Consider the following 25,358-nt stretch of genomic DNA (forward strand, 5'->3'; position numbering starts at 1 on the left):
TGCTTTCCTAATCAGTAGCAATACTTTCCAGATTTCCTGCAAACAGGAAAGATCATAAATTTTCTTATACTTTAACAATACTTCCCCAACTCCGTTTAGCCACTTGCTTGTTGCGCTGACGCAAAGAACTACAATTTCAGAACATAACAACAGCAATAATAATAATATCACTCATTAAGCTCTGGCTTAATATCAATATTAGTTTGGTTCTAAGCACTTTGCATGGGACACCAAATTTACAAACTTAGCACAACTAAAGGAATCCAGAGATAGTATGCATTTAAAGATCTCATATTTGTTTATTAAAAAGAGATAATATTTAGCATTGCTTTTAAGGGTTTCTCTTTTAATCCTTACAACAATCCCATGAGCTTGCTGCTAATGTATAGATCAATTTCCATGTCCTACAAGTTTTCCCTGAATTGTACAGATTAAGAAACCCAGTAATTCTCCCTCAGGTGTCATAGTTTATGAAATAAAATAAGCAATGTATGGAAAAAAAAAAAAAAAAAAAAGAGCCCCGAGCCAGACATAAAGAGAAAGATAGGATGACATGACTGGCATTGCAATTATTGTAGTTACTTTAATACAGCCATGTTAGGGGTGAAATGATACCCCTTTTATTTTTATTATTTATTTATTTACTTATTTTGAGACAGAGTTTCACTCTTGTCTCCCAGGCTGGAGTGCGGTGGTGCAATCTCGGCTCACTGCAACCTCCACCTCCCAGGTTCGAGCGATTCTCCTGCTTCAGCCTTCCAAAGTAGCAGGGATTACAGGCACCCACCACCACACCCAGCAAATTTTTTTTGTATTTTTTAGTTGAGAATGGGTTTCACCAGTTGGCCAGGCTGGTCTTGAACTCCTGACCTCAGGTGATCCACCCACCTCGGCCTCCCAGTGTGCTGGGATTACAGGCATGAGTCACCATGCCTGGCCGATATCCCTTTTGATTGGAATTAGATCTCATACAGGAATGCCCTAGTCTGTGAGAAACTCTTAGCCTAGTCTAAGTTATCCACCATGCAAAAATTTAACCGGCAGATAGAGCAAAAATGACAATATCCCTACTAGAAGAAAATTTTGACAAGAGTAACAACACTCAGGAAGACATGAGAAATATGTTCTTTGAAAAGTTTCATTCCAAAACAGACATTTTTCAAAAGGTTGAATGCATTTGGAAAGAGAAGGTCACATTGAAGTCAGCTCCACAAAAAAACATTTGCTCACAAGGACACTAGCAACAAATAAATAACATCTGAGAAACAATTGTCTTGCCCTGACTATATACAAATGGAGAAAAGTCTTCAAATGCTTTGATACCTTCATTTTGAAATGTTGTCAGCCTCAGAAGCTTTTCCCGGTAGCTTTGTTGTTTTCAGAGCTATTAACCAAATGTTAAATATTCTGCAAGTGCCATCTGAAAAACTGTGTGGCTGAGATGCATTTATTTTGTAATAAATAACAAGTAGTCACAAGTAACCAAGCAGAACACAACATCTAAAACAAGAGCTACCTTTTATCAAAAAGGTAAAAATCCAAAAAGTGAGCATGTCAAAAAACAACTGATATATTTTTAAGTAAAAAGAACTAAGAGTATGGCATGTAAGTAACAATGAATGAGAGTTGTGAAGGAGAGACATGTCATAAATTTGAATGCACATTGAACACAAGTAACAGTGGCCTATTTTCTTGTTTTTCTTATTATCATTATTAATCGTTAAAGACAGTTAAGAATTGTCTTTTTGTATTTGAAGTCAAACTACCATCCTAAGAATCACCTGGGGAGAGTAACGTATTCCAGTCTTTTGTTAGTGAAAGATTAGGCAGTGTTTATAACAGCAAAAAATGTAGTTCATTAGTAAAAAAATACCATTAGCTATGTGGGAAAACAGCCAGAGAAAGCATTCCCAGGCTAGTCCTCCCATGTAGCCAATAATTAGAAGTACAAGCCCCAGGATCTGCTTACAACTGATAGTTTTTCAGTATACCATTCAAGTTCAAACTGAATCCCGATCCAGCCATTTTCTAACTGCAGAGCCTCAAGTAAATTACCCAACCTCTTTGTGCCACCAGTGTTCTTATCTAAAGTCCACATGGATGGATGTAATAGCTACTTCATGGAATTATTGCAAAGATTAAAAAAATAATGAAAATACAAAACCAGATAAGAACGTGATAAGAACTCAGTAAAAGTTGATTATTATTATTATTCCTGGACCCTAAATGCACATAGCCTATATAATAGGGAGTTGAGAGTAGATGAAAGTCTCACATATATCCAATGTGTGTTGGGTGGTGCCCCTTCCCTAAGCTTCTATGTGCATCTGTGATTTTCCTGGAGGCTGAGGACCATCCTAGGACAAACGTTTGAACTGCATCCACAATTAAGGTTCAGACTTGCATCCACAAATAAGAACGTGGGAGGACCTGGGTAGTGGGTATAGGTAGTGGTGACAAGAGGAAAGTTCTTTCAAATTTGCATACAGAACAAAGAGCCCTGAGATGGAAATCACTTGAAAAAAGAAGGACCTGGCCAGTGGGCTGAGAGCTGACAAAGGGCATAAGATTACAGGAATGAAAAAAATTAAAAGTTATACTGTTAACCTCTGCAGTATTTCAGAATCCAAACAATAATACTGAGGATGTGCCCTGCCCCCAACCTGAGCATAAGGTGGAGGGTGACACCAGTGTGTGAGGTGAATCAGCAGATCTCACCCTCAGCACGTCAAGACAGCTGAGAGCAGAGCCAAGCTGTTCAGCTGTCAAAGGTAGCAGCTGCAGAATGCAGGATCTGCAAACAGCAAGGTCAGCAGATCTTCAGGGTGAAGCACTGAGGTGATGGAAGGAGCCTAAACGAAGTGCAGGGCAACAGAAATCCACCTTGACGTGCAGAATTAAAGTTATGTATAAAATACCTCCGAAGTGAGCCCAGCCAGACTCAGTATGGTGAGCTATGCTAGAGGACCTTATAAATTAAGCATAAATGCTGATAGGCCCTCCTGGTCTCTGGCTGGCTAATCCTAAGACAATTGGCTTCTGTTATATTGTGTTTATTGTCTTTCTCAGGAAAGCGTATTATTTTTGTGGCAGCTGTCTAAATTCAGAGTAAAGAGTTTGGCTTGCCAAGTTGGTAAACAGATGTTTCTGGTGATAACTGAGGCACACAGCTCAGATTTAGGAGAGGCTCTTCTCTCCTCCAACTCCCAGAAGCCAGATCATCATGGTTTTGTAGGTTCAGATGTGACAGCTGAGCTGAAAACAAAGCTGTTTGCTCCTATTTGACATAGGAGTTGATTGGGCAGGGACACAGAGAACATACTCAGTGAATTTCATTTCCCGTTCTTAACATCTTTCCTCAAATGAAATATACTTAAAATGAATAACAACTTAAAAAGCAGGTGAATAAGGGAGGTTATCAAAAAATATGACTATATCATATATAATTTTTAGTTGCCAAACTACAGTGTACAAAAAATACCATTCTTAAAATTTTCTTAAACTGAAACAAGACCGTTTTCACACTCTGAGCCCCATCCCACCAGGTTGGGAAAAAAAATTCAGACTTTATCATTCAGGAAATTTCTCATACTTCTGCTCCTTATCCCATCTCCTCCCCTGAATTGAGCAAAGTTTGAGAATTTTGCAAAAGAATCATACATTGGGGAAGGTCTTCTGGTCATGACTATTATTGCAAGACAGTACCTATTACATGCAAGTGAGTACCTATTATTTCCCTTGGAGATACATCCAGTCTCTTCAGATCCTGCAGCTTTGCTGCTACTTTGAGTCAGAAAAACTTTGAAGACAGTTGGAGCCTCCAGATTGGGAACTCAGACTCCCTGGGGACCCCACTCAGACTTTCTCTGAGAGCTTGACTCCTCCCCAGTGTGGAGTTACAGAGCAGGACAAGGGTCTCCACTATAGAAGCACACAAGATGCTCTACTCTTAGAGAGAACGTATCTCTTTTCCCTCGGTGCCCTCAGAAATATTTAGAATAAATAACGCAAAAAGTGAATTTTAATGCAATATCTGCTTTCTACAAGCCAAAAACATCCAGAATCCAAAATCCTATGAGTCTAACTTTCTGCTTGAATAAAGGAAGGAAGGGAAAGGTGGAAAATATACATAGAGAAAATCAGGCATTGATGTGTGCTGTAGTTTGAGTGCTTTCCCCCAAAATCTCCTGTTGAAACTTAACTTCCAATGCACCAGTATCAGAGGTGGGGCCTAACTAGAAGTATTTAGGTCATGAGGACTGCACCTTCATGAATAGATCATTATCACTGTACAAAGAGCTTATGGGAGTGGATTCACTCTTTTGCTCTTATGCCGTGTGAGGATACAATGTTTATTCTCCCTTGCGCTTCTGCCTTCCACCATGTGAGGCTGCATCAAGAAGGGCCACACCAGACACCAGATATAAGTACCTTGATCTTGGACTTCCCCGCCTCCAGAACTATGAGAAATAAATTTCTGTTCTTTATAAATTACTCAGTCTCGGGTATCCTGTTATAGCAGCACAAAACAGATTAAGACAATGTATCAAAAAAAATCCTGCTGCAAGTGAAAAGCTATGGTGACAACTTATTTATGTATCAAGCCTTTATGTAGCACTTAGCATAAGCCAGCCACTGTTCTAAGTACTTTTAAAATATTAATTTACTTAATCCTCCGAACAACTCTTTATTAACCTCATTTTACATTGAAGAAACTAAGGCACAGAAATTAATTCCAGTTCACACAGTCAATCAGTGACAGTCTCCATAGGTTCCTTAGACTCTCCTTTTGCCTACTGCCATGTACACCTTGTAGGAGGAGATGAATCTGCTGAGTATTATTCTATCATGTTCCATTGCTACTCTCTTCTCCTTCTGCCCTCTTGCACTGAGCCACTGCAGCTCCCTCTACTTGAACCACAATACACTGGGCCCAAGTTTAGGTTCCAAAATCTGGACCTCCTGGGTTCAGATCCTCTTACTTTGTTCCAACATTTGCCCTTTGCTCCCTGCCCTGTTCTTACATTTTCACTGATGTAATGAAGGCATAAGAACGCTGATGCTCAGACCTTATGACAGATTTGGTTTTTCTGGCTTCCAGCCTCAGAACCCCCTCTTTGAACTTCCATCCTCAGAAGTCCCTCTTTCCATCCTTTATCCATTTTGAGCTCTCTGGGTAATCCTTCTGGCCAAATTCTAATGCCTGATATCTATCATGTGAGGCCTCCTGGCCATTGTCCTTGCTGAACTTGCTCCAGACTCCCTTGAGGAGGGATTGGTGCCAGGTAGAACTCCAAGAAAATATAATACATTCTGTATTCCCTGAACCCAGGGATCTCAAAAGCTTTTTAAAAGTAAGATATCATGTTTTCTCAATAAAATAAAGTTCACATTTGTGTATTTTAGACACTTAATACTTGGAATGTCTCCATTTTTCTAACTTTTATTATAAAATAATATAATTTTTTATAGTAAATTAGAAAATAAAGCCCTGAGTTTCTTATAAAGTATTTTTTATATTAAAAAGTTATTTTCATATTGTAAACATTTACATGTGAACCTTCTAACAACTCCTCGAGGTAAACTCTGTAAGAGACTTTAGTTGCTTTAGGCTGATGATTTTCAAATGTTTTTTACTGTAGTCTATAGTAAGAAAAACAAATAATGTTTTTTTATTTTTTTATTTTTACTTTTTATTTAAATTGGGTGCAACCCAATGCATGTGTGCTAAGACAAAAATAATCTCTAACAATACTGTATTAAGCCATTCTTGCATTCCTATGAATAAACACCTGAGACTGAGCTTTAATTGGCTGGTGATTTTGTAAAGTATACAGGAAGCATAGCAGCATCTGCTTCTGGGTAGGCCTCAGGGAGCTTTTACTAATGACAGAAAGTGAAGCAGGAGCAGGTACTTCACATGGTGAAAGCAGAAGCAAGGGGGTGGGAGGAGGTGTCATACTTTACAGAAAGATCTCATGAGAACTCACTCACTATCAGAAGGACAGCACTAAGCCACGAGGGATCCACCACCATGTCCCAAATACATCCCACCTGGCCCCATGTTTAACATTGGGGATTACAGTTCCACAAGAGAGTTGGTGGGAAGAAAGGTCCAAACCATGTCACTCCACCCCGGCCTCTCCAAATCTCATGCTCTTCTCACACTGCAAAATACAATCATGCCTTCCCAACAGTCCCCTAAAGACTTAACTCATTCCAGCATTAACCCAAAAGCCCAAAGTCTAAAGTCTCACCTAAACAAGGCAAGTCCCTTCTACCTATGGGCCTGCACAATCAAAAAAGGTTATTTACTTCAGAAATACAATAGGGGTACAGACATTGGATAAATACTGCCATTCCAACAGTGAGAAATCAATCAAAATAAAGGGGCTGTAGCCCCCAAACAATTTCAAAACCTGGCAGGGCATTCATTAAATCTTAAACTCCAAAATAATCTCCTTTGACTCCATATCCTTCATCCAGGACATACTGGTGCAAGGTGTGGGCTCCCAAGGCTTTGGAAGCTCTGACCCTGTGTCTTTGCTACCCTGAGAGTTTCACTGGGGACTCTGTGTGGAGATTCCAACTCCACATTTCACCTTGTCACTGCTCTAATAGAGGTTCTCTGTGGGGGTTCCACCCCTGCATCGGGCTTCTTCCTGAGCACCCAGGCTTTTTCATACCTCCTCTGAAATCTAGGCAGAAGTTGCCAGGCCTCATTCACTTTTGCACTTTCTGTGCACACAGGCATAACATCACATGGAAGCCACCAAGGCTTATGGCAGCTTGCGCTCTCCAGAGTGGCAGCACAAGCAATATCTGAAGCTCTTTGAGTCAAGGCTGGAGATGGAGTGGTTGAGAGGCAGGAAGCAGTATCTCTAGGCTGTGAAGGGCAGTGGGGCCCTAGGCTTGTCCCACAAAACCATTCTTCCCTCCTAGACCTCTGGGCCTGTGATGGGAGGGGCTGATGTGATGGTCTCCCATATGCCTTTGAGGCCATTTTTCCATTGTCTTGGATATTAGCACTTGGCTCCCTTTTAGTTATACAAATAGCTCTAGAAAATGGTGGCTCCACAACCTGCTTAAATTTGTCTCCTGAAAACAAAAAGCATTTTCTTTCTCTGCCACATGGCCAGGCTGCAAATTTTCCAGACTTTTATGCTATGCTTTCTCATAAATATAAATTCAAACTTTAAGTCATTCCTTTACTCCCACATCTCATCATAGGTGATTAGACACAGCAAGATCACATCTTGAACACTTTACTGCTTAGAAACGTCCACCACCAGATATCCCAAGTCATCACTCTAGTTCAAACTTCCACAGATCCCTAGGGCATGAACAGAATGCAGCCTGACTCTTTACTAAGGCATAACATGTGTGACCTTTGCTCCAGTTCCCAGTAAGTTCCTCATTTCCATCCGAGGCCTCCGAGCCCTGGACTTCACTGTCCATATCACTATCAGTATTTTGGTTATAACCATTTAACCAGGCTCTAAGCAGTTCCAAACCTTCCATCATCTTCCTATCTTCTTCTGAGCCCTCCGTACTCTTCCAACCTCTACCTGTTACCAGTTCAAAAGCTGCTTCTACATTTTCAGATATCTTTATAGCAATGCTCTGCTCCTCAGTACCAATTTTCTGTTTTAGGCCATTCTTGTATTGCTATAAAGACATATCTGAGATTGGGTAATTTATAAGAAAATAGGTTTAATTGGCTCACGGTTCTGAAGGCTGTACAGGAAACATAGTGGCATCTGCTCTAGAGAGGCCTCAGGGGGCTTTTGCTCATGGAGCAGGCACTTCACGTGATAAAAGCAGGAGCAAGAGAGGGTAGGGGAGGTGCTACACTTTATAACAAGCAGATCTCATGAGAACTCACTATCGTGGAGACAGTACCAAACCATAAGGGGTATGCCCCTAGATAGGTCAGAGTTCTCTAGAGGGACAGAACTAATAGGCTAGATGTATATTAAAAGGGAGTTTATTAAGGAATATTAACTCACAAGATCACAAGATCTCACAATAGGCCACCTGCAAGCTGAGGAGCAAGGAAGCCAGTCTGAGTGCCAAAGCTGAAGAACTAGGAGTCCAGTGTTCAAGGGCAGGAAGCATCCAGCACAGGAGAAAGATGTAGTCTGGGAGGCTACAACAGTCTGATGTCTCCATGTTCTTCTGCCTGCTTTTATTCTGGTCACGCTGGCAGCTGATTAGATTGTGCCCACCTAGATTAAGGGTGGGTCTGCCTTTCTCAGCCCACTGACTCAAATGTTAATCTCCTTTGGCAACACCCTTACAGACACAGCCAGGATCAATACTTTCCATCCTCCAATCCAATCAAGTTGACACGCATTGTTAACTATCACAGCCCCCATGACCCAAACACCTCCCAACAAGCTCTACTTCTAACACTGGGGATTATAATTCAACATGAAATTTGGTGGAGACACAGATCCAAGCCATATCAAACACTCGCCTTTCAAAGGTATGATACACTCTGATTTTATTTATATTAGGCTTTTGTTTTTTCAAATAAACAACTAATGTTATGTTTCAATTTGAAAATAATCAATATGTTATTGTCAGCTTACTGTTCTTTGATAAACTTATCTTCTCCTTGCTTCTTACACACACACACACACACACACACACACACACTACACAGAGAATATATAGCTCAAAAATATATACTAGGAACAGAACACCGTCTCTCAGAATCTGGCTGTTTTCACAAGCCTGACAACTATCAAGAGAGTGTATGACCACATGGATTTCCTGTCCCTTGGGTCCAAAGGATCAATTTATCAAATACTGGAAAGCTTTGTGTAAGACTCTATCCTAAAGCAAATGACACTTGTTTCCTCAGTCTAAATGAGGTAGTATTGACTGTGGAACATATATTATTTGTCAAAGGAGGGTTAAGTGATGCTTGAAGTTGAGAAGGAGATATATTTAAATACTGACAAGGAAACAAATTATAGTCTTTTTCTAGAATATGTTACTTTCTGAATTTATAAATTATACTGGATTAAGGATATGGATTTCTAACTAACAGTTTACCTATGTTTTCCTTTTCTATGCTTAGGATATAAAAATAAATAAGTTATTTTACAAATATATCACAAGATTGTAGAAAGAGCCTGGGACAACCAAGAAGGTCCAAATTATTTTCCTCATCTAAATTCATCAAACTTTATTCATTTAACAAGATTGGTAACCAAGATCATTCCTTTGAGACAACATTTTTAGCCTCAAGATTTAGCACAGAGAATTTGTGTTCACTGTGTAGAGGAGTCTCCAACCAAGAGAACCCCAAGTGCTAACAAGGACCAAAGAGTCTAAGGAGCCCTTCACCCTGGTTACCTCACTACTTTTCAGAGGACCATTATGAGGCAGGAAATTACACCATGTTTTCAAGGGCTATATGCTGTTGAGAGTAGAAAGCAGTTCAGCACAGTACATTGCTTTGGACTTAATTCTGTATTTTCTCAACCTGAGGGTAAAAATTTATAAAGACAGGATAAAAGCCAAGAAACAAAATATACACCAAAAATAGTGACAGAGAGAGCACTGGAAGCATTGTTTTTGCTTCAGAGGAGAGTTAACATGAAATTTAAATGAAAAGAGGGACTAAAATACTTCCCAACAAGCAAGTAACAAAACACAAACTCACCAGATTTCTTGGGAACAGACAATTTCATATTCATGGTATTTATAAATATTTGAGTCATCAAAACTATAAGTCTGTCATTGCCTAGAAAATTACTTAAATTACTTAATTCACTTCAAAGATACATTTTCTGTCTCCTGGGTTCAGTAATTCTTCTCTTTCAAATGTTCATTCAAAATTCACTTGGTCTGCTTTGTGCTGCTATAACAGAATACCAGAGAATGGGCAATTTATTTATTTATTTTTTATTTTTTTTTTTTTTTTTGAGACGGAGTCTCGCTCTGTCACCCAGGCTGGAGTGCAGTGGCCGGATCTCAGCTCACTGCAAGCTCCGCCTCCCGGGTTTACGCCATTCTCCGGCCTCAGCCTCCCGAGTAGCTGGGACTACAGGCGCCCGCCACCTCGCCCGGCTAGTTTTTTGTATTTCTTAATAGAGACGGGGTTTCACCGTGTTAGCCAGGATGGTCTCGATCTCCTGACCTCGTGATCCGCCCGTCTCGGCCTCCCAAAGTGCTGGGATTACAGGCTTGAGCCACCGCGCCCGGCCAAAATGGGCAATTTATAAAGAACAACTGTAAGATTTCTATCTTACAGTTCTGAAGGCTGGGAAGTCCAAGGTTGAGGGGCCCACGTCTGACAAGGGCCTTCTTGCTGCATCACTCAAAGCAGAAGGCAGAAGGGCAATAGAGCATGTGGGGAGTTACTGGGGGGAGTAGGCTGAACCCTGCCTTTTATCAGGAACCCATTCCTGCAATAACATTAGTCCATTCTTGAGGACAGAGTCCTCATGACTTAATTACTTCCTAAAGATCCCACCTTTCAACACTTTTGTAGTGCGGGTTAAGTTTCCAACTCATAAACTTTGGAGGGCACAGTGGAACCACTGCATTCACTCACATGGTAAAGGTCATCCCACAGGGATCTCTGAATTTCTATAGAACTTACAATCTTCACAGTTTATTTTTGCACCTGATAACACAGACAAATCCAACTCTTTTCACTCCTGTACCTGTACAGGTAACCATGACTATAGAAAATCCCACAATCATGTGGGAAGATATTTTGAATTAATAAACACAGATAAGGGTGAGCTGCTAATGCTTCCAGAAATTCACTGAACTTCCCTAATCTATCCACTTTGTCACCCTCCTAGATGATAATCCACACCTTTCTCCTCATACCTCAAATACATTTTATTCTATCCTTATTCCCAGTAGGAAGCTGATGACTCTGCTTCCTCCATACTGAGAAAATTAGAGCAATCAGAAAAGAACTTCCATGGACTCCACTGTCTGCTAACACTTGCACTCACATACTAGGCCCTTTCTTCTGTTGCCATAGATGAATTATAGATGAAACTATCTAAAGCCAAATCTTCCATTTTTGCGCTAGATTCCCTTGCCTCTCTCCTATATCATCAGCATTTCATCCTCTGCTGATTCACGCTCACCTGGATATATACATATATATACACACATATATATTCTTCTTGACCCCACTACCCTTGCTACTTATATTTCCATATCTTGGATCCCCTTTGCAGAAAAACTTTTTGAAATAGTTATCTGTATTTTTTGCTTACCTCTGTTCTCATCCTAATTCTCTTTAAACTCATCCTTTAAGGCTTTGACTTCATTGATCCACTAAATCTTCTCTGACTATTGTCACAAATGACCTCCATATTGCTAAATCCAATGATCAATTCTCAGTCCCCATCCTTTTTCCTATAGTTGATCATTCCCCTTGATACATTATTTTTCACAGTTTTGGAAAGCCCTAATTTTTCTTGAGTTTCTTCCTACTGCACAAATCACTCCCATTCCTTCTCAATCTCTGTTATGGTTCCCTTTCATTCCCAAACTCTTTACAATGAAGTGCTTCAGGACTTAGTCTTTAATTGCCTCCCAGAGGAGGATTTACAGCGAAGCAAATGATGTTTAATTTTAGCTTCAGCAATCCTCCATTGCATGGGCCCATTTCAAGGGTCTAGGAAAGCCCTCAAAATCTGTTCATGCTTTCAAATTGTAATTGGTTAAGACTACTTTTTCCTCCTTTTCACTTCTGTTATCACATTTCCTTACATCCAGGTGCTACTGGAGTAGCAGCAGTCATGTTGGGGATGTGGCCAAAAGCAACCAAGGTTTTACAGGGTATTTTTATGTAGTTTTGTCATTTCCATGTATTAAGGTAATGCTAGCTACCTCATAAAAGAGCTGGCTTTAAACAGTATTCCAACTACTCATGTGCCAAAGGTTGAGTTGCAATGTGAATGTGTTGTGAGGTACCTGAGACTATATATGTAGTAGAAGTAAAAAATTATTTAAAATATATGGATCCATAAACTAATCTATAAAAAAATTCTTCCAATCTTCAGACATGTAAAATTAATACCTAATCAAAATGAAAATTTTTGGCTGGCATGGTGGCTCACACCTGTAACCCAATAATTTGGGAGGCTGAGGCAGGTGGATCACCTGAGGTCAGGAGTTTGAGACCAGCCTGGACAACATGGTGAAACCCTGTCTCTACTAAAAATAAAAAAATTAGCCGGGTGTGGTGGTGCACGCCTGTAGTCCCAGCTACTCGGGAGGCTGAGGCATGAGAATTGCTTAGACCTGGGAGGCAGAGGCTGCAGTGAGCTGAGATGACTCCACTGCACTCCAGCTTGGCCGACAGAGCAAGACTCCATCTCAAAAGAAAAAAAAAAGGGAAATTTTTTTCTGTCAGTAACACACTTGGTAATGCAGTATGTCAATTATAAATGTATAACTTCTTTCCTTTTTGATGGCAATAAAATGTAATCAAATGTAGTAGAACTCCTGTTTGTAGGGTATAAACCTGTAATAGTATTAACAGTGAGTTTTTCTGTGGACAAAATCTTGCATTTTATGCATCCCAGTAATCAGTGATAAAAAATATTTTGATAATTTATTTCTATTTTCTATGAAAATGTTTGTAAATTATTGTCATAGAGAGTGGTGTGAGTAGGCCGGGCACAGTGGCTCACACCTATTATCTAGCACTTTGGGAGGCCGAGGCGGCTGGATCATAAGGTCAAGAGATCGAGACCATCCTGGCCAACATGATGAAACCCCGTCTCTACTACAAATACAAAAATCAGCTGGGTGTGGTGGCGCATGCCTGTAATCCCAGCTACTAGGGAGTCTGAGGGAGGAGAATCACTTGAACCGGGGGGACGGAGGATGCAGTGAGCTGAGATCGCACCGTTGCCCTCCAGTCTAGCGACAGAGTGAGACTCCGTCTCAAAAAAAGAAAGAAAAGAAAAAAGAGAGTGGTTGAGTAGACAGCCTAAAACAGTAAGGAAAAATGTTCGAGTGCTTTGTCAGTAAATTAATTAAAATACTGTCATTTTTCCAGACTTGGTAATATTTTTACATTTCTCAGCTTTTTAAAATATACAATCTGCTTTTTTCTTTTTTCCATTATTTACTATTGCCCTAATTTTATATTCAAAACTCTTTCAGAGAGTCTCCCATATTGTTTGTAAATCAGATCCTGGAAACGGAATCCACTCCTGCTGCTCCTCTTCCTTATATGCATTCACTCTTTTGGGGATCATCCAGTCATGGCTTTAAAACCTGTGTCAATACCAAAGAATCTATCCCTAATACCAGACTTCCATCTTGAATACAAACTTCTCTCTGGAACTCCAAATTTTAATAAATGTCTAATACATTTCATACTCAACATGTCTAAAATCAAACTCCTTAATAAAACAAAAACTGTGTCACCCACCAGTCTTTCCCAAGTCAATTATGAGTGACTCTATCTTTTCTGCTGCTCAGGCCAAAACTTTGGTGTTATCCTTGACTTCTTTCTCTGATTCTTTACAGCTAATCCTGTTAGCTCTACTTTCAAACTTCCATACTCAGAATCTATATCCAAACTCTATCCAGACCACCTGTCACCATCTTCACTGCTTCCCCCGGATCAAAGCTACCATCATTTCATGTCTGGATTACAAGAGCTCCACAATATCTTCTTGCTTCTACTTCTGCTCACACCATTACCCCGACTCTCCCACACACACATTGTAAGTCAGCTCATGTCTCTCCTCTGTGCAAAACCCTGCCCTGGCTTCCTGTTTCAATCAGAATAAAAGGAAAAGTACCTACAATGACTGCCAGCCAGTATATCATTTGTCCTCCTCCCTCTTGTCTCTCTGACATTATCTCTTACTACTCTCCCTTCACTTCCTCCGTTTCAAGCACAGGAGCTTTCTTTCCCATCCTCAAATACATAAGACTACTGCCTGAGGTCTTTTGCTCTGGCTGTTGCCTCTTGGAAATGCTGCTTTTCCTTCACCTATCGCCACGGTTGAGTCTCTCATTTCCTTTAAGTCACAAATGCCACCTTCCCAATAAGACCTACTCTTGACCACCCTATGTAAATTTCAACACATTCCCCCTCCATTTCCAATACTCCTTACCCTGCTTTATATAATCTTTTTCCATAGCATGTAAGATCACCTCTTCACATACAATATAATTAATTATGTTATCATATAAGGTCTGTATCTGCAACTAACCCTGTGTGTATGTATGTGAACACATACCCCTGAATGTGAATTTTGTGAGTCAAAATGTTTTCTGTTTACATTACTAATACATTCCAAGAGCTATGCCCCCAAATATTTTTTTAAATAAATGAATAGAATATTTGTGTTATAGTAATAAATCATGTAAACAAGAGTAACAGCTACTAATGTTTATTTTTCTTTAAAAAAGAAGTAGAAAAAGTAGATTTAACATATTATTAGTTTATATTTCTTATTACTTTCCATTTATTTGTGGGGTAATTTTTGTTATTGTTGTGGTGGTGGTGGTGGTGTTAGTATGAACAGAATTGGATTTAGGGCAGGGTTCCCCCAGGGTCCCCAAACCCTGGGGTGCAGACAGGCACTGGTCCCTGGCCTGTCAGGAACCTGGTGGCACAGCAGGACATGAGCAGCAGGGGAGAGAGCATTACGCCTGAGCTGTGCTTCCTGCCAGATCAATAGTTGCACTAGATTCTCATAGGAACGTGAACCCTATTGTGAACTGGCATGTGAGGGATCTAGGTTGCACTCTGTATATGAGACTCTAATGCCTAGTGATCTGAGGTGGAACAGTTTCATCCTGAAACCATCCCCCGCCACCCCACTCCACGCTCATCCGTGGAAAAATCATCTTTCTTCCACGAAACTGGTCCGTGGTGCCAAAAAGTTTGGGAACCACTGATTTCGGGGAGAGGGCATAAAGTTTTGAAAGAATGAGTCAGACTGCCAAGACTATAGAAAGGAAGAATCAGAGGGGCTCAAACATCCTCACCAGTTGGATTTCCACCATCTTTCTCCCCAGAGTCTATAACAATATTGTTCCCAAGACACTCAGTCTATGTGTCTCCTGACTAAAATTGCATTTCTTTAGGAGAAAAACCCAGATTGGCCCACCCAGGATGCCTACCCATGAATTAGTCAGTTACAGTGTCAGAACCACTGAGACCTAAAATGTGTATTAGGAGCCATGCCTACTGAAAAGTGAATAGCTGTAAGGCAAGTTCTCAAATGTGCAAATTGCTCTGCCATTTTTAAAACTTTTACAAAGACAATTGAGGAAGGACAACTACTCAGCTTTATGTTTTTATTGTTTTAAATTTTATTCAAGTTATTCCTAAACAACATCAAAATATTTCTATTTTCATAAGAAAATGTAAAATCTTTCAGAAACATATTCCTGAAAATTTAATTCTATCCTTTTATTTTTGAGTTCATTTTTTACACACTTGAAAGAATGTATAAGACAACATTTTGTAAAGGCAGGGAGCAGGACTTGCTGATCAATGTACTCTGCTCTAGGCACTGTTAACCACATTATATTAAATGAATATATGTACCAATCAGTACATTAGCAAAGCACCACAAAAATAAGCCTGGAATACACAGTCAAAAAAAAAAAAAAAAAGAAAAAAGAAAAAAGAAAAAAAGGCTATCCCTCAAAGACTAGTTTAGATACAAAGTCAAGTATATCATCATCCGGGTTACCCTGATAACTTCAGTTCATTCTTTAAACATATAAAAATAACTATGACATTAGATAAGGCTGGGAAAAATTAAAAGAAAATGAAAGCATACTGAAACCTATGTTTTGTACAGCGAGGGTTAAAGACGCTAGACAAAAATAACTCTAAAATCTGATACCAAATCAAACATAAATATAAGCATGTATGTTAAAAGCTATAGAAATCAAAATATAATATTCAAATCAAAAGAAAAAATAGAGTTTCAAACAATTAATCAATTTAACAGAATATTGGAAAGGAGAAAAAATAATTAGGGAGAATAAAAGGTACAAAACACAAAATAAGTTGGCAAATACAATTCCAAACATGTTCATTATCAGAAAATATAATTGGCTAAAATCACTAGCTAGAAAACTCAGCTATATATTCTTCCCAAGAGATAAGCTATATAGAAGGTAAAAATAAAAAGGCAAGAGGAAATAACAAAGATTAAAACATCAATATCTAAAAATTGGAATTTAGAGAGAAATAAGAATCAAAGGGGGCAGACTGAACCACTATTATTGCTTTAAATTGGGAGTAACTACGTATTCATTTATTAAGTCAACAAATATTTGCTGATAACCTACAGTGTGTCAGGCACTGTTATAGGCCAGGGACACATGAGTGAAAAAAACAGGAAAAATCAAATACATAATAGGAGGAAAATACCACTCACCATGCATCAAATATAATAAAATATTTCAAAATCAATATAACAAAGTATTTAAGATTATTAAGATTAAATCATAAAATGGCAAAATATAATCTAAAATTATAATAATTATAATTAGTTATTCTTTATAGTTATAATAAAATATTACTAAAGAAAGAAAAAAGAATAATGGAAAAAGGTACCATGTTAATTAATAAATTCAATCAAGACAATATTACCTTTTTTCAAAGTAATCTGTAAATTCAAAACAAGTTCTTCAAAATTTCACAGAGCATCTTGTCTCAATGAAAGTGAATAAAGAACACAAAAACAGACCTATCTATCTATGGAATCATGGAATAATAAAACGGCAAATTGCAAGTCAGTAGGGGAAAGGACTATTAAACAAATCAAGTTAGGACAATTGGATCTACATATTGAAAAAATGAGATTTCTATTCCTACCATAAACAAAAATATTTCCATCTAAAGACCTAAATTAAAAATAAAAGTGAATAAAAAAATATAAAACTATTAGAAGAAAATGAAGGAAATTACTTTAATCACTTAGAATAGGAAACCTGTCTTTAATGAGACACAAAAAGCACACACTCTAAATAAAGAGATAAATAGTTTGACTTCACCAAAACTTAGAACTACTATGTAAATGGAGGGAGTTGCAGATACTAGCAAGAGGCAAATCAATTACCTCACAGAATCTTAGAGGATTCCAGGAAATGGAAACATCTAGCACCTCGGAAGGCAGGTTTTGCCTTGGAACTGAAAATAAGAGAATTGATGACAAGTCTATATAAGGAGCAAGAACTCCATATGCTCCTCTCTTGTTGTCATGAATCAAACAACAGCCCCAACCTCACCCCGCACCTACTGTCAAGCAGATATCAGATGATATACTCTCTGGAAAGATTTCACCACAGAAAGCCTGGATACCGTGGATACCAGGCACAGCTGAAGGAATAAATGAATTATTGTACTAAAGACCAAGGGATATATACAAAATTCTGCAAACAAAACAGTGAGATACTCAGCCCCTTTCCGTGCTTGGTTAGTCCTCCCAATCATAGCAGCCAGCTTATTATACCCATTCATTTTCCCATTCCTGGTGAATGATTAAAGGATTATTTGGGGGAACTGAACAGTCCAAGGTATAGGGAGTGAGCATGAGGAGACCTATAGACATACCTTAATGATCCTGCAATAAAATGATAAGGTCGTCATCCTATAACTTGACAATAAAGGCTACCCTCTCATGCTCCAATCAGATCTGTTGTGCCTCACTCTTAAGTATGAGTGGTTGACCAAAGATTACCAAGCAGTTGAGGAGAGCCTCTATCATAAAAGACAGACAACAAAATAAACAAATATTTTCTAATGTATATAGGAGCAATGCATGCAGCAGCAGAAAAATTTTAAAACTTTAAATCTCCAGTTGATAACTGTAGAGAAAAAAAGAAATTGTTTAAAAAGGAAACAACAGAAGAATACTCTCTACAAGATAAAAAGAAAAAAATGAGGAATTCTTAGAAATTAAATATATATGTTACATATACACACATGCATACATATATACACATATATAATAAATATAAAAATATTTTAACTCAAATAACTCAAATAAAAAAACTTATTCACTCTTGTTAAGCTGAGAAAATTTCAAAGAATGCAGGAAAAAAAAAGCAAAACAAATAGAAAATTGACTAAAAAAAGTCCAGATGATTCAAAATCCAAATAATTAGTGCTGTAGAAAATGATAAGAAGGGAAATGGAAGAGGAAAAGTATCAAAGAAATAATAAAAGAAAAATTTTCTTGCAGACTTAAGGAACACGTGTCTCCAAAATAAAAGGGTCATGAAGGAGCTAGAACAATGACTAAAAGGGGAAAAAAAGAATATCTTTAAGCACAACATCATAACATTTCAGAACCATAAAAATAAAGAGAAAAATTCTAAGAGTTTTCAGAGAGAAGAGAAATGTCATATACTGAGAAACAGGCATTACATTTATTTTAGACTTGTTAACTACTGCAACGGAAGCTAAATGCTATTACAGCAGTCCTTTAGAATGTAACGGCCGCTATTAGTAACATATAATTCTGCTTACAGTCAAATATGACATAGAATAAAAGCATAATTGGATTCACACTTTTTCCCTTAAAGCTCTTTATGCACTATGATAACAGGGAAGTCAAGTCGAAAAGCAGAAGAAATCATATCCAGGAGGCAAGAGAGACAAAACTGGAGAGAGGCAAAGCTAATTCACAGCACAAGTCCCAGGATGACAGATGAGTAGCAAGCCTTGAGAGCAACTGGTCCATACACAGTAACTAGATATCATAAATTCTATTCAATCACCTGTGGATCATATATAAAAACTGACCACATATTAGGTTATAATACAAACTTTAAAGAGCTGACTCATGTAGATTACATTTTATCATAAATTAGAAATCAAAATTAAACGAAATTTTAAAAAATATATACAGACTATTAAAACATACTATTAAATAACTCATTAGTTAAAACATACTACTAAATAAGCCCAAATTATAATGATAATTATAACAACCTTAGAACAGTTAGAAGTTGCGAAAGAAAAATAAAGCTCAATAAGGGAAATCTGAAAGCTAAAATAATAAAGATGAGTCAGAAATTAAAGAGAAAAACACAATAGAAATATAAGCATAAATCTAGTAAAAATATGGATGCCCACTGTCACCACTTCTATTCAACATTTTACTGCAAGTTCTAGCCAGTCTCACCAGAAAAGAAAAAGAAAAAGTGCATAAGGAAAAAATAAAATAAAGCTGTTATTATTTGTTAATGAGATAAATAGGTACATTGAAAAATAAAATAATTTACAAAGAAGATTTTAGAATTATAAGAGTTTAGCAAGTTTATGGATATAGAAATGTAATTGACTTTCTATAGTGGGTATAATTTCATATAATATTCTAACAGATTTTATTATTTATGTGTATATATGTATACATGTGTGCATATGTTACATAGATATTTCATTCAAGGAACTTAAATTCATTTCTTAAACTTTTTATTTTGAGAGAGTTACAGAATCTTGTGCAGTAGTAAAAAATAGTAAGAAGTGATCACATGTACCTTTTACTTAGTTTCCCCCAGTAGTAACATCTCACAAAACTCTAGCACAATATCAAAACCAGAATATTAAGAGTAACACAGTAAAAACACAAAACAATTCATTCAGCACAAGAATCCCTTGCTTTGCTCTTTATGGCCACACCACCCACTCCCCTATTTTTACCATCTGGCAATCACTGATCTGTTCTCAAGTTCTTTATGTCATTTGAGAATGTTACATAAAGAGAATCATAGTGTATGTAACCTTCTGGGATTGGCTTTTTTCACTCAGCATGATTGTATCAAGATCCAACTGATTGTTGCACTTATCAGTTGTCCTTTCCTTCTTACTGCTGAGTCATATCCCATGGTATGAATATTCTACAATTTGTTTAACCATTCACCTGCTGAAGGATATATAGTTGTTTCCAGTTTGGGGTTATTCCAAATAAAGCTTCTATGAGTATTCCTGTAGAGGGTTTGAACGAGCAAAAATTTTTATTTCTCTGGGATAAATATGTAATGGTACCATTGTGGAGTCATATAGTAGTTGTATGTTTTGTTTTGGAAAAAACTGCCAAACTGTTATGCCAAATGCCTATGCCATTTCACATTTTACATTTTTATTTTAGTCATATTTATAGGTCTGTAGTGATACGTCATTGTAATTTTAATTTATATTTCTCTAATGACTAATGATGTTGAAAACTTTCCATATGTTTATTTTTCATGTGTATATCCTCTTTGTTGAAATGTCTGTTCATGTCTTTTGCCCATTTTTCTGCTTGGACTATCTGGGCATTTTACTGTTGAGTTTTACAAGATACTAGTACTGTTTTAGATATATGATATACAACCATTTTCTCTCTATATATAGTTTATCATTTTATCTACTTAACAGTGTGTTTTGCAGAGTAAACTTTTTAAATTTGATGAGATACAGTTTATCCATTTTTCCTTTTATGTATCATTTCTTTGTTATCAATTGTAAGAACTCTGTCTAGCCAAATATTTTTCTCCTATTTTTTCTGAAAGTTTTATAGATTTATATTTTACATTTAAGTCTTTAATCTATTTTGAGTTGGTTTTTGTATACACTTTGTATAAAGGTTTAGGTCAAGGTTCATTTTTTTGCCTATGGATGTCCAGTTGTTCCAGAGCAATTTGTTGTAAAGGCTATCCTTCTTCCATTGAATTGCTTTTGCTTCCTTGTCTAAAATCAGTTGGTTATATTTGTGTGAGTTTATTTCTGGGTTCTCTACAGCATTCCACTGATCCATGTGACTAACTCTCTATGTTTAAAAAAAAATCAGGTAGAATGATTTCTCCTATTTTATTCTTTTATTTCAAGATTACTCTAGGTATTCCAAGATCTGCATTATTTCATATAAATTTTGAAGTAAGACTGTTTATCTCTATAAAAATGTCTTGCTGGGATTGTGGTAAGAATGCCATTAAAATTATAATTCAGGCCGGGCGCGGTGGCTCAAGCCTGTAATCCCAGCACTTTGGGAGGCCGAGGCGGGCGGATCACGAGGTCAGGAGATCGAGACCATCCTGGCTAACACGGTGAAACCCCGTCTCTACTAAAAATACAAAAAGAAATTAGCCGGGCGTGGTGGCGGGCGCCTGTAGTCCCAGCTACTCCGGAGGCTGAGGCAGGAGAATGGCGTGAACCCGGGAGGCGGAGCTTGCAGTGAGCCGAGATCGCGCCACTGCACTCCAGTCTGGGCGACAGAGCGAGACTCCGTCTCAAAAAAAAAAAAAAAAAAAAAAAAAAAATTATAATTCAGTTTTGGAAGAATTGACAGCTTTATGACATTCAGTCTTTCATGCCTTCTATGGCCTTTACAGTGTCTTACAATGTTGAGTCTTCTATATCTCTACGTCTTCAATTTATTTTATCAGCATTTTGTAGTTTTCAGCATTTAGATTCTTTATATTTTTTTTTAAATTCATACCTAGGTATTTTACTTTCTTTGGAGTGGAAGTTAATATTATTATCTTTTATTTCTATTTTCACATGTCTGTTATTAGTATATAAAAATGCAGTTGATTTTTGTGTGTTGATGTCATAACTTCTAACCTTGCTGAAGGCATTCATTAGTTCTAGGAGTTCTCTTTTAGTTTTAGCTTTTAGAGTCCTTGGAATTTTCTGCATAAACAATAACACCATCTGAAAATATGGGCAGTTCTATTTCTTCCTTTTCAATCTGCCTGTCTTTCCCCACCCCGTCCCTCTTTCCTGACTTTTTTTGCAGTGACTAAAGCTAGAAATTCCAGTATTACATAGAATAACAGTGACGCCAGCAAATTGACTTTAATATTTATGTGCAAAATCAAAGAATAAGAATAGCCAAGATACTCCTAAAGTACAAGAACAACTTGTGAAGACATGTAACATCAAATTTCAAAATTGATTGAACATATGCATTTCTTGCAAACTGGGGATTCCAATTCTAAATATATACTCTAAAAAAAATCTTTGCACCTATGTTCCTGGAAACATATACAAGAAACTTTATAACAGCAAAACATTGGAAATAATAATCATATGTTTTAACATTGTTAATATTAAATAAATTGTGTATATTTGCTCAATAGAATAGTATACATTACAGAAAAGGATGACATAGAGCTACATAAAATAATGGAAACAAACATTTAAAACAAAACATTTTCTGCTTTAATATATTTTATTTTTAGGATTGGAGAGGTATAATTGGTAAATAAAAAATACATATATTTATAGTTCACAATGTGATGTCTTGATCTATGTAAAAATTGTGTTTTAGGTTCTTTTAGAAATTGCCGAATGGTTTTCTACAATGGCTGAACTAATTTATGTTCCTACCAACCGTGTATAAGTGTTCCCTTTCTCTGCAACCTCACCAGCATCTGTTGTTTTTTGACCTTTTAATAATAGCCTTTGTGACTGGCATACGATTATTGAGTTTATACCCAGCCCCCAGTCCCCAGCAACTACCATTCTACTCTGTCTGTGCTTTTTGTCTCATATCCAAAAAATTACTGTCTAGATCAATATCATACAGCTTTTCCCTATATTTTCTTCTGGTGATTTTACAGTTTTATATCTTAACTATAATCCTTTGTGATTTGGTTTTTAAATAGTGTATGAGATAAAGGTCTAATTTCTTTCTTCTGTATGTGGATATCCTCTTTTCCCAATACCATTTATTGAACAGACTGTGCTTTCTGCATTCTATCTTAGCAACTTTGTCAAATATAAATTAACTATAAATTCACAAATTTATTTCCAGGCTCTCTATTCTGTTCCATCTGTCAATATGTCTGTTTTTATGCTACTACCATGCTGTTTTAATTACTGTAGCTTTACATATGTTTTGAGGTGAGGTATTGTGATTCTTCTAGTATTATTCTTTTGTTAATGATTATTTCTGTGAAAACATCATTGGACTTTTGATAAAGAGTGCATTAAATCTGTACATCTCTTTGGACATTTAAATATTAATTATTCTAACCCATGAACATGGAATATCTTTTCATTTATTTGTGTCTTCTTCAATTTCTTTCATCAATGTGTTGTAGTCTCAGATCTTTCATCTCACTTTCTCCCGGCCTGCAGTTTCTGCTGAGAAATCCACTGGTAACCTTATGAGATGTTCATTGCATGTGATGATCTGATGGTCTTTTTTTTCTTTTGCTGCTCTCAAGATTCTCTCTCAATCTTTCATTTTTCTACAGTTTGATTATTATATATCTTGGTATAGTCTTCTTTAAGTTGAATATGATTAGAGATTTTTGGTTTTCTTGTACTTGCATGTTTAGATCTTTTTCCAGATTTAGGAAGTGTTCAGGCATTATTAATTTAAATAAGCTTTCTATCTCTTTCTCTATCACTTTACCTTATAATGTGAATGTTAACTCTCTTGATGCTGTCTCATAAATCCTTTAGGCTTCCTTTATTCCTTTTCATTCATTTTTCTTTTGTCTTTTCTGGATATTTTTAAATAAATTGTCTTTAAGGGCAAAGATTTTTTTTTTATCAGTTCTGCTATTGGCTTTTTCTCTATTGCATTTTTTATTCTTTCATTGTATACTTCAGATCCAGAATTCCTATTTAGTCCTATTTAATGTTCTTAATCTCCCTGTTAGACTTCTCATTTTCTTCATGTATTATTTTCCTGATTTCCCTGAGTTGTCTCTCTGTGTTCTCTTGTAGTTCACCAAGTGTACTTAAAACAATCATTTTGAATTCTTTTCTGGCCAATTCATAGCTTTCCATTTGTTTGAAGTCAGTTACTAAAAATATTTTCCTCTTCCTTTGATGGTGTTATGTTTCCTTGTTTTTTTATGTTTCTTCTTGCCTGACTGAGAGGAGTCAGTAACGTCTGGAAGAGTTACTCCAAATGTACTCTACCAGATATTACTGACTACTCTCAATAGGGAAAGCCCTTTTCTTATGGGCTAGTGTGAGGGTGCTGTCTGGGTAGGGGGTGGCAGTCCAGGCTCTGGAGTGGGTACAGCAGCATAGTCATCATGCAACTTTGTTATCTAAGGTTAGCCTGGGAAAGATTGCAGAGGTCATCAGTGGCCAAGGGAGTGGCTTTGGTGTTTGCAGTGTGGGCATGCATGGAACACCACAGCACTAGGGTTAGCAATGTGGGCACACATGAAGCAATCATGGAGCAGCATCTGTAGTATAGGCATATGTGGCATGGCCACAGCTCCAGGGTGGGATGTACACAGGGTTGAGAAAGGTAGCAGCCTTCCTCCAGTGTAACACAACAGGAGCTCTTACTTGGGAGTGGGAGTGGAGCACAGCAGCATCTCCCTCTCTGGACATGCGCAGAAGAGATGGCTATTGAGAAAGGGTGTCTCAGTGGCAAAGGGTGCTGATGTCATCTGCAGAGCAGATCACTGGGGACTGCTGTGACACCTGCTGCTTAGCTGACACTGATAGCCCCCGTTCTTCCATCCTTCTTTTTTGCTCTTAGCCATTTCCAAACATCTAAGCTATGTCAGACACCCCAGTGATACTTTCTGCACAACTATTTGGGAGTTTTTTTCACCACTGTGTTGCTGCACCTTCTTAAGTGGACTCTTGAGCTCTCCCTAAGTGTATTAGTCCGTTCTCATACTGCTATAAAGATACCACTTGAGACTGGACAATTTGTACACAAAAGAGGTATAATTGACTCAGTTCTGCATGACTGAGAAGGCCTCAGAAAACATAAAATCATGGCAGAAAGTGAAGGGGAAGGCAGGCACATCTTACATGGTGGCAGATGAGGGATGGGTGGGGAAGCACCAGACGCTCATCAAACAACCACATCTCATGAGAACTCACTGTGATGAGACCAGCAAGGGGAAAATCTGCCCCCATGATCCACTCACCTCCCACCAGGTTCTTCACTCCACTCGTGGGGATTACAATTTGAAATGAGGTTTGGGTGAGGACACACAGCCAAACCATATAACTAGGCTACTTTTATTCATGGGTAGCTGTCTATTTGTTGCTTTTTCTTGGGCAACAAAAGCAGATACCTCGTATTTCACCATCTTACTGATGTCACAAGGAGGGATAACATAATTTTGAAATCTAAAGTTGTCATACAAAACAACCTATAAGATGATTTAAGTTTGTAAAGCCAATTAAAGCAAAACTAAACAATATATTCTTTTTGTTTTTGTTTTTCATAAAGATGGAGTCTTACTATGTTGCTCAGGCTAGTCTTGAACTCCTATGCTCAAGTCATCCTCCTGCCTCGGCCTCTTGAAGCACTGGGATTACAGGTGTGAGTCACTATGCCTGGCCCAATATATTGTTTTAATATGCATGTGTATGTGGCTAAACAAGGAAAACAAAAAGGAAA

The sequence above is a fragment of the Macaca mulatta genome, chromosome 1 (assembly GCF_049350105.2).
Source record: "Macaca mulatta isolate MMU2019108-1 chromosome 1, T2T-MMU8v2.0, whole genome shotgun sequence".
Classification (NCBI taxonomy): Eukaryota; Metazoa; Chordata; class Mammalia; order Primates; family Cercopithecidae; genus Macaca; species Macaca mulatta.